A 9265-nucleotide genomic window follows, 5' to 3' on the forward strand; every position below is an offset into this window, starting at 1 on the left:
CCATCCTTCGAACAATCAGGGCCTGATTAAAATGCAAAAATGTATCTTTTCAATAGTGACTGCATTCTAAGAAGAGATTCCGCCTTGTCCAGCTTCAATTCATCTGCATTTATTGTTGCTACTCGTTATTTTGTCGCTACGGTTGGAGAGCCAATCAGGCAACACTCTCATCATCAAAAAGGTTTATCATTTGCTGGAAAAATGGAAAAAAGTGTTATTTAGAGAGACGATTAAAAAAACACACACATATGTATATTTTCCTCAGAAATAATCACATCGCTAATACGTTGAAAATGCGAAGCGAACCTTCGGTGTATGTAAGAATATAAGCGAAATGATACGAAACTTTACAGTCAGGATCATATATAAAACTGTCCAACAGGAACACAAATCATTATATACTTACCCTGCACCAGGGCACGCTTTCCTGAGCCCAATGGGCATAGGTGATCTCTACATTCCTCATTGGAGAAGGGAGGGCAAGGCTCATTGTGTTTTACACATACTCCGCTACCAAGCAACGAGCCACAGATGACGACTGGAAACAAAAGTGTGAACACGTCCTTGTAGCCTTACCCTTAATCTTGTACAAATCTTTGACTTCAGTTGATTAAAAACAAAAAGCTCACCATGCTGACGCTAGAAATAAGAATGCAGACGGCTCATATGTCTGTGCTTTTGGCCAGGGCGTGCACCCAGTACTTGAACAGCTCCCAACAAAACCAAGATCAAACACAAACGAAACAAAGCAGCCATGATTGTCTGAAAGACAAAAACCAATTAGTAAAAAACAATGTCTTGATGTAAAGCAAAAGCGATTGGAAAACGAGAGAAGAACGAATAGTAACTGCCTCTCTTACTTTCGCTCGAGTTTCCAGTCGCACAAGATTTTGTAAATAACTGTGCGTCAAATGAACCACACTGTTCGAGATGCAGTGAGTTTCTGGTGCACTAAAGATATGTGCGAAGCTATAAGATGGTTATCAATCTGATCAAAGGGGCTTAAAGTTCATTGTTTGCTCGAGTGTCTTTCTTTGTTTGTCAGTGTTTTCACGGGGCGTCCTTTTACAGCACCTGTTAATTGCTCCAATGAACACGTCTATTGAAATTGACAGCCTAGATGCATTTAAGCGACACTCACAGTGTCTGCTGACATAATCAGTCGAAAAGAATGTTCCATTTTGCAGCTCCCTTGGTTGTGAGAAATTTCTATGCCAAGTAAGTCCAAGGCTTTGAACAGAATGGACTTATTGCTATGAAATTTAAACTTCAACCTCAAAATGAACACAAATACCAGTGTAAGCCCCCCCGGCCATTCATTAATTTTTTTTTATTATCATCATTGGAATAAAAGGGAACAGTGTCCGTCTATTCTAAACTATTTGAAAGTTCTACACAATATCTTATCATGACTTCATACATCAACAACGTTTTTATTTAAGTTAACGTCAACTTATTTCAGTGAGTTTGAGACTTTGGAAGCTAAGTCCGAACTATATTCCATTTATTTTGAGTATTTTATATCAGAAGTGTATGAACATGAGAATAAAGGTAAAGACAGACCGGCAAGGACTCCCTATGTGGCTTTTGTGGTCGCGTCGCATTATTGCCTTCAAATTGTAATTTTGCTCTCACAGGCACATCTTTAAGGGATTTTCCCTTTTCGCACGAAATGATCGGAGGTTTTGTAAATATTTTTTCGACAAGGGCTGATTGTGTAACGGACTCGAATTTTCCATCAATATTTGTTTCATATTTTTAACAGCCAAAATATTGATACGTGTCTCGCTTTACAAATTTATTGTTGGTTACAGTTGCAATAAAAGGGTTAACCAAGTGAAACTAATATTAAGCAACTTAAGAATCTTTTCATTGTGTAATGTTGTCAAAGCTGCCAATAATTAACGACTGTGACTGATCAACTGTAAAAAAGTGGAATTGAGTGGGATGCATGACCTAGTAATAAAATTTACAGGGTTTTAATTTTTCTGGATCGTCAAAGTCCAGCTGCGGAAGATAGATAAGCGAGCCCCTGCTGTAATCCATTTTGCAATTTCAATGAATGGAAACAAAAAAAACCTCATTTCCATTTCTTTCCGAAGCCGAGACTCCAATGTGAAGACTATACCTCCCCGCTCCCTTCATAAACTAGTCCCATGTGGATCACATTAACATGTAATGAAAAGTCTGAGAGTATCAAATGTGCACACATCAAGTAATGAAGTCCACTGGCCAATAGAAACAGGACAGGAATTTCGATGCAAATGTAAATAATAATAATAATAATAACTTTATTTGTATAGCGGTATATACAAAAGCTCTATATCGCTTTACAGTCAAAAAAGAAAATAACTAACTAACAATAACACTAAAACAAAAAGTCAAATGAAAGCGAGTCTGAAAAGATAAGTTTTCAATCTAGATTTAAAAACATCAACTGATCCTCTTAATTTAATGTCTAAGGGAATATCATTCCATTGCTTTGGGGCAGCGACCGAAAAGGCCCTGTCCCCATAGCTCTTCAGGCGCACATTCGGTACTTCTAATAAATGTTTGCCAGCAGACCTAAGATTTCTTGTAGGGTTATATGGGACTATAAGTTGACTTAAATACGGAGGCGCCAGATTATTGAGAGCTTTAAAAGTTAACAGTAATACTTTAAAGGTAATTCGCTGCTCCACAGGTAACCAGTGTAGCTCCTTAAGGACGGGGCGAATGTGCGCAGCCCTAGGTTGCCCAGCTACAAAATCTGAAAACACGACTGGTGTCAGTTATTCTTCTGTTTGTTAACCCAAAATACCGACGCAGTTTATCAAGAGCCGCGTCATACAGTTACTCGCGTGAGACTACTCTAAGTCAAACTGTCCTATTTTTTTCTGTTATTTTTCCATTGAGTGATATTTCCCTCTGGCAGGTATTTATTTGTTACATTAATGATTCACGAGGCGTACTGCTCATGTTCAAATAGTATTGTCTGAGTATTGATCAGTACTTTGTTTTCTCGACCTAGAAGGAAGATTTTTTCCAATAAACTACCAAGCTTTCAAACAAAAAGGCGTCTGAACCTTCGTTTTAAATTTTGAGATATACACTTTGATCACAAAGTTTCCGGTAATTTGAATCGACGCCAAGTGAATAAATTAAAATTTGGCTTTCTTATGATTAATTCCGATTACCAATTAACCCTGACCAGTGGGTTTATCAAATAGTAAAGATATTTACAGAACTTTTAAGGAGTTTGAAAATAATTCATTTTCCCATGTAAAATAATGGATTTATTCAAAGTTTCTTCGTGTTCTTAACTGGTCTGTTTTGCCTGTTTCCTGTTTCTATTTTAAAACTTCCCTTTGTGTTATGGTCTTTGTGATAATTACTTCCGAACGACGCTTTGCTCTTCCAAAGTTGTAAACAAGTGCTCTTTGATATTTATGTGCTTGACAGAGGGACTTCTGCTCCGCGTTCGAGCTGTTCTTTCTATTTCAATCAAGCTCCAGTAGCGAACAAAATAATAAAAAAAGGTATTGAGCCTCGTTTCTGAAGAGTTCATCAAATCCTAATCCTAAAATGAAATTGTGCACAAATCAGGGTAGAACTTCTTTAAAATTCCTATGCCTATGTTTTGAAATTGAAAATGAAACGAGGCGTGTCTTCTTTGAATCACTCAGTGGAAGTTGAAGATGATCTGTTCATAACTTTATGCATTAGTCTAATTCAGTTCTACCTTTATTTAATCTAGAACTAGAGTACCTTCGGAGTGTTTCAGATTTTGAAGTTGAATTTGTTCTATGTAACAAAATGCGTGCTGTATATCAGATAACTGTGAGATCGTTAGACCAGCAAATATCGACTGTCTCTCAGCCAAACTCTGCTGTTTATTTTAATCACAAAGTTCAGATGGAAACAAATATATATCATTTAAAATATAACTTAGCCTAAAACCAACTGTTAGGGATTTTCTAACGCTCTGAGCAAGTTTTGTATTAAACCGCTGTTCTGCATTTATACTAATGATAGAATAATTTGCGAGAATGTTAAACTCCAGGAAGACCCAACGCCCCCTCGTGAATAACTGCTGAGTGGATGTGGTCAATATCGACACCTATTTCAAAGTAATCACTTGAATGATGCATACACGTCAATTGAAGAAAGGTATCAATCTTAAGGAATGAAACTAAAGGTATCTTATTAATTTTGTTTCTTAATAAGGTTGAACAGATATGTCTGTGGAAGCTAGTAGTCGTGTGGTGTAAAGATGAAGTAATAAAATACACTGGATGGGTGCAAAAGTACATGATTTTCAAAGTAAAAACTCTTAGGTATCTCAGTGACGGCTGATTTAACACAATTATCTTTAGTCAGTTATTGCCTTAATTTAAGCGTATGACAGGTCGAATGTGTCATTGTGGAAGCTCAAAGTTATTTGGCGTAAGTTGATGTTTATACTCCACAATGTTTTAATTATGAACCCAATGAGCCGAGCTGGCGTCAAACTACCGATGCTGTTCTTCTAAACCGCGTCTCAAAGTTTCTCACGTGAAACCACAATTGGTGTCATTAGGATGTCATCAGTGATTAATTATTACGTTACATCAACAGTTAAGGAGTGGCTTAGAAGGTTTCCAAATTGTATCGCCTTAGTGTTAACTTTTTCCCCTCCAACAACCCCTGATACCTTCAAGATGGAAGGCAGCTAAGAACAGACAATTTTATATGGCGGTGGGGTGTTCAGAATCTTAGAATTCAGCATTAGCCGCGTTCATGGCTGATGAATTAGAATCACTAGAGAAGGAAGCTTTCGGCCTGAAACAGTAGCTCAGTTCGATCAAGATTTCCATCGTCACCAGCCATTAATTTATTTTCAGTATTCCTGCATACACAATGGGCTTTCACTTTCAAACATCATAGCAACCTATGAGTTTGAATGCTCACCACATTTTTCAGGTGATTGCACAGTGACAGTGCAACAGAAAATGCTATCTAATGAAAACAATTGTGGTTGAGAACTAAATAAATATTTAAATAACTTTCTCATTGCACATTAGCAATGCTGAGTTTTGAAATAATTCTATTTGTGTCCTTCACAGTTGTTTTCCCTCACAAACATTGCCTGAATCTATCATACCAAAATCCCTTTCATACAAGAAAAGAGATTCATTCATATAAAACTCATCATGCTGCAAGTTTAGTTTCTCTTCCAGTGTCTTTTTTCCAAGGTTCCTCAGCCCTTTGTCATGGAAAGACACAAAAGTAAATTCTTCCTTGATAATCTTGCAAGCGTCGTAGTACTGTTGAATAACATGAGCTTCAAATAGCCTTGGGTCGTCAGTATACACTGACACGATCCACACCTTAACTTTTGCTTTCGGTGACAGCCGACCAAAGCTAAAAGACCTCGGCATCTCGTATTCGTCACATCTTTCGGTCAGTAATAAATCGTCGTCTTGTAAAATGTAATCGATATTTGAACAGAGAGCCTCGAAAGGGCACCAGTCAACAATTAGGACATTAAGTGGGAAGAGTTTGTGTGAAAATGCGCGAGACAGAATGACTTCTGAGAAATATTTCTTAGAACATGAAACGAGCTCTGAATTTTTCACTGAGCAAGGCATGTGAGGATCAAGCGGTAAGTGCTCCACTCTGTACCCTAACTTATCCAACTCTAGAACCATCTTCGTAGCAGACGAATATTCGCGATAAACATAGTTCGAAAAACGCAACCTCCGAACACTTGGGAAGTTCTTCCGAACGTAGGCATCCATGGCTTGCGAAAGTTTTCGCGAGAGACCTCTGCCTTGTAAGTCTGGAGCGAACCGCATCGCCTGACGAACAAATGTTTGTCCCTCATCCACGATGAAGCAAGCTTGTAACCCGACTAACTTCTCATCGACAAATGCAAGCAATATGGCCAAATTGTTCATCTGAAGCCACTTATTGATCTTGTGCTGAAGATAGTCATTTCCACTTGGGAAAACTTCATTTGATAACCTTATAATTTCGTCAAAATCGCTTGGTTCTGCAATACGAAACGTGAGAGGGAGATCTTTCGAAAGATCCGCCATGTTTTTCAGGCCTTTGTTTCTCTACAGCCAGCGGAGTATCAGGGTGGTGGTGTATGGGTCACTTAGCGTGACAGGTCTAAGCGCGGCGGCCCTGGGGTACACTGTGTGATTTTTAGGTTTAAAGGCCATCAACATGAGTAGAAAATGAATTTTAAGAGCAGAGAAAAAGAAAAAACAAAAACAAAAACAAATAGAAATGATAATGAAACAAGAAATGTAACGTGTTAATTCTCCTTACCTTTACTCCGTTGCCGCCTTGTCGCTTCAGACCGTTTTAACGCTATTTTGTCGACTCCCTACCGCACAACCGCGTGTTGTGCGGTGGGGAAGGAAGGTCGGAACCGGCCCTGAGAACCAACCGTCGCCACTCGAGGGCCAATAAATTCAATAAAAGTTGACGATCTCTTCAAATTGCTACCCCTAAAGGCGAATACCAACTACCCACTCGCTCGAACACAAAAGTTTCCAAATTTCGCCTTGTCGGCCTTTGAGGCACTCCCTTTTTTTTTTAATCAATTCTGGCCTAACTCGCTTTTTTGTTAGCCTAATTGCCAACAGCCTTAATTTGGAATATCAAATATCAAAGAACATCTGACCAAATAAAGGACTCTAGTGGATCGATAGGAAGGTTGTTACTTTTGTCCACGAGCTTATGGTCTCTTGCTTATGCCCAATTGTCAAACAACACCATGCGGGGAGTTGGCGCGTGTAATTCCACCCGAAATTTAAAGCTGTGATTATTTTGTTGTTATTTCTTTTTTGTTTATTTTACTGTTCAGCAACGCGTTATAAAACAGTGTCGGGCTGTGTCATCGACATGATCTGCATCGCACAGATCACATGACAAGTGTTAAACAACTCAGTGTTGATTCACAATGGAAGGCTTGACTTCCTTTGGCCTAAGGTCTTGTAAGGTCTAGTTTTCTACTGACAAAAATTGGCTGCGGGGTAAGGTCGATCCTATTACTACCATCAGGTAAATCCCTATGGACAGTATTGGCAGAGATACGATCTTTGAAAGGACTAAGTCGCTCGTGTCAGTTTAACTTTCCGCTAAGTTTGTTAAGTGGATGCATAAATCACATCCATTTATAGCTTGCAAGCTGTGGAATAGGCTACCGTCATACAATAGAAACTAAGATAATCTCAAAGTGTTTAAAAGGCTCTTCAAAAGTTCAACTTAGAATCTTTATACTAGTTTTTGTCTTGCATATGTCATCAGGTTCTTATTAGGATCTCACAGCTCAGTGGTATCAAAGCGCGTTCTGTTCGTTCTAGAAGCAGTAGTAGCTGTCGTTCGTTCTTCTAACGGGAGCACTTGATTATTGCCGCAGCGTTGACAAATCTTCCGAAAACAGCAGCATGAAGCAATTTGCCTCAAAGCATGCAGGTAACCTTCTCGAAAACTCTGATTGAAAACAGGGTAGATATACGGTGTCACTGCACTGTTTGAGTAGGACAGGAAATACCTGATGTAAGCGAAGTCATCATTGTGGCACATTCTCGGTGGTGGCACATTCAAACAGGCCAAGGCAACCCAAGTTGGCATCCAACAAATGCGGAATGCAATGAGGACTGCAACAAGCATAGATATCACCTTACGATTAACTGTACGATTCCGGGCAGCATTGGCGGCAGTTTGATTCCCTGGAGTTACTCGAGTGCACATTTTCACCCCAATTACAATGTACAATATTGTGGTCGTAGCAATCGGTATTCCAGTCACGAGAATAAAGTCGCAGATCAAGTAAGTACGGAAATTTTCCTGTGATTTCAAAAGACCTCTCACAATACGGTTAGCACAGTATGTCTTTCCATTTATTTCTACCAGCGTTGCGTAATGGAATACCAGAGCGTAGCAACAGCATGACAGAATCCATGTGAAGGCGATTTTTCCAACCATAATTTTTTTGGTCATGGGGCGTCGGAGTGGATAAAATACTGCTAAGAATCTATCCAAAGCGATAAACGTAAAACTCAAAGTAGAAACGAGCAAAGCAACAAAAGGTACAGCGCTGGTGACTTTACACAAGAAAAGAGCAAACTTTCCTCTTATCAACCACTCGTAACCCATCAACAATATGGAAATAATACGTGGTATGTTACATACAGTAACAAGCAGATCCGCCACACTTAGATTCACAATCAGATAGTTGCTCAGAGTTCGCATTCGTCTGTTAATATTCTGATAAACTGAGGAAATTGTGAGGAAATTCCCAACCAGGGATAGAATTATGACGATTGCCAAAGCTAGAACTTTAAAAACCGCTGAAGCTAACGGCTCCTTGACTAATATCTGGTTTCCGAGTGGTCGAAGAACCGTAGCATTGCTGTTTGTCCAATTTGAAGATCCATTCGACACATCCGAAAATAAAGAAAACGATTCAGCAAATGGATGGATGGCGAAACTCATGATCACTGCTCGAAAGACAACGTTTAAACAAAGGTCTCGACACAATTTCTTTCCGTCTTGCTACTTGAAAAGCTGTTAGTTCAGCCAACAGATGTTGTCAACATAATATTAAACTGTGGTTGCAATTACAACGGTAACTGCTCCTTAAAGACAATCATATGAAAACAGTTATTAAGCCGTTGTTCTTGTGAAACGATAGTCTTTGTGTCTTGGCAGCTCACTTCTATCAAAAGAAGACATCTGTATTTAATCATCCGTTGAAACCAATTAGACCTTCAAAAAACTTCAAAGAACTTTTCACAGGTATATTAACTTTTTTGCTGAGAACAATTTTTCTATTGACTTTTGCACTCAAGCTGTTGGCCCCTTAGAGAGTGTCTCTGTAAGAGCGGTCCGGTCGATTTTGCTTGAGACACGGATTTCGCTCATTTCTCGTGTGTTGTAAGACATTCATGTACCTTTACTAAAACCACAATCAGTTTGATCGGATCTCTTTATTTTTCAGAGTTTTACGGAAATTAAATTTCACTCGAGCGAAGGCTTGTCGTGACACTTTTCAAGACTTTAATTTCATACAACTTTGGAGGACAATTTACAAAAAACTACGGAACTCAGCAAAAAACAAATACCACAGCCATGTATATTAACTCTATCTTATCTATCAAGGCGACTTTTGTAAACATCACGTGTCAATCAAGGAAACAGGAAGACTTGAATGACACCTTATCGGTTCGCCTAAATCAAACACGCCAAAACCGATCAAATTCAAGGTAAATTTTTGAAAAAGTGAGGC

At 38.9% G+C, this 9265-nt stretch overlaps 1 long non-coding RNA gene across 1 annotated transcript in view; it reads right to left on the minus strand.

Annotated features, from left to right (window-relative positions):
• Nucleotides 1-402: 402 nt before the first annotated feature.
• The window catches only part of LOC149034149 (uncharacterized), a 17956-nt gene continuing 9093 nt past the window's right edge, over nucleotides 403-9265 (minus strand). Inside the window, exons 2-3 of the long non-coding RNA XR_016182841.1 lie at nucleotides 630-762; nucleotides 403-538 (exon numbers count right to left, since the gene is read on the minus strand). This is a non-coding gene — a long non-coding RNA (uncharacterized LOC149034149). The remainder of the gene's footprint in view (nucleotides 539-629; nucleotides 763-9265) is intronic.

Source organism: Pocillopora damicornis, chromosome 14 (assembly GCF_964200805.1).
Source record: "Pocillopora damicornis chromosome 14, jaPocDami1.2, whole genome shotgun sequence".
Lineage (NCBI taxonomy): Eukaryota > Metazoa > Cnidaria > Anthozoa > Scleractinia > Pocilloporidae > Pocillopora > Pocillopora damicornis.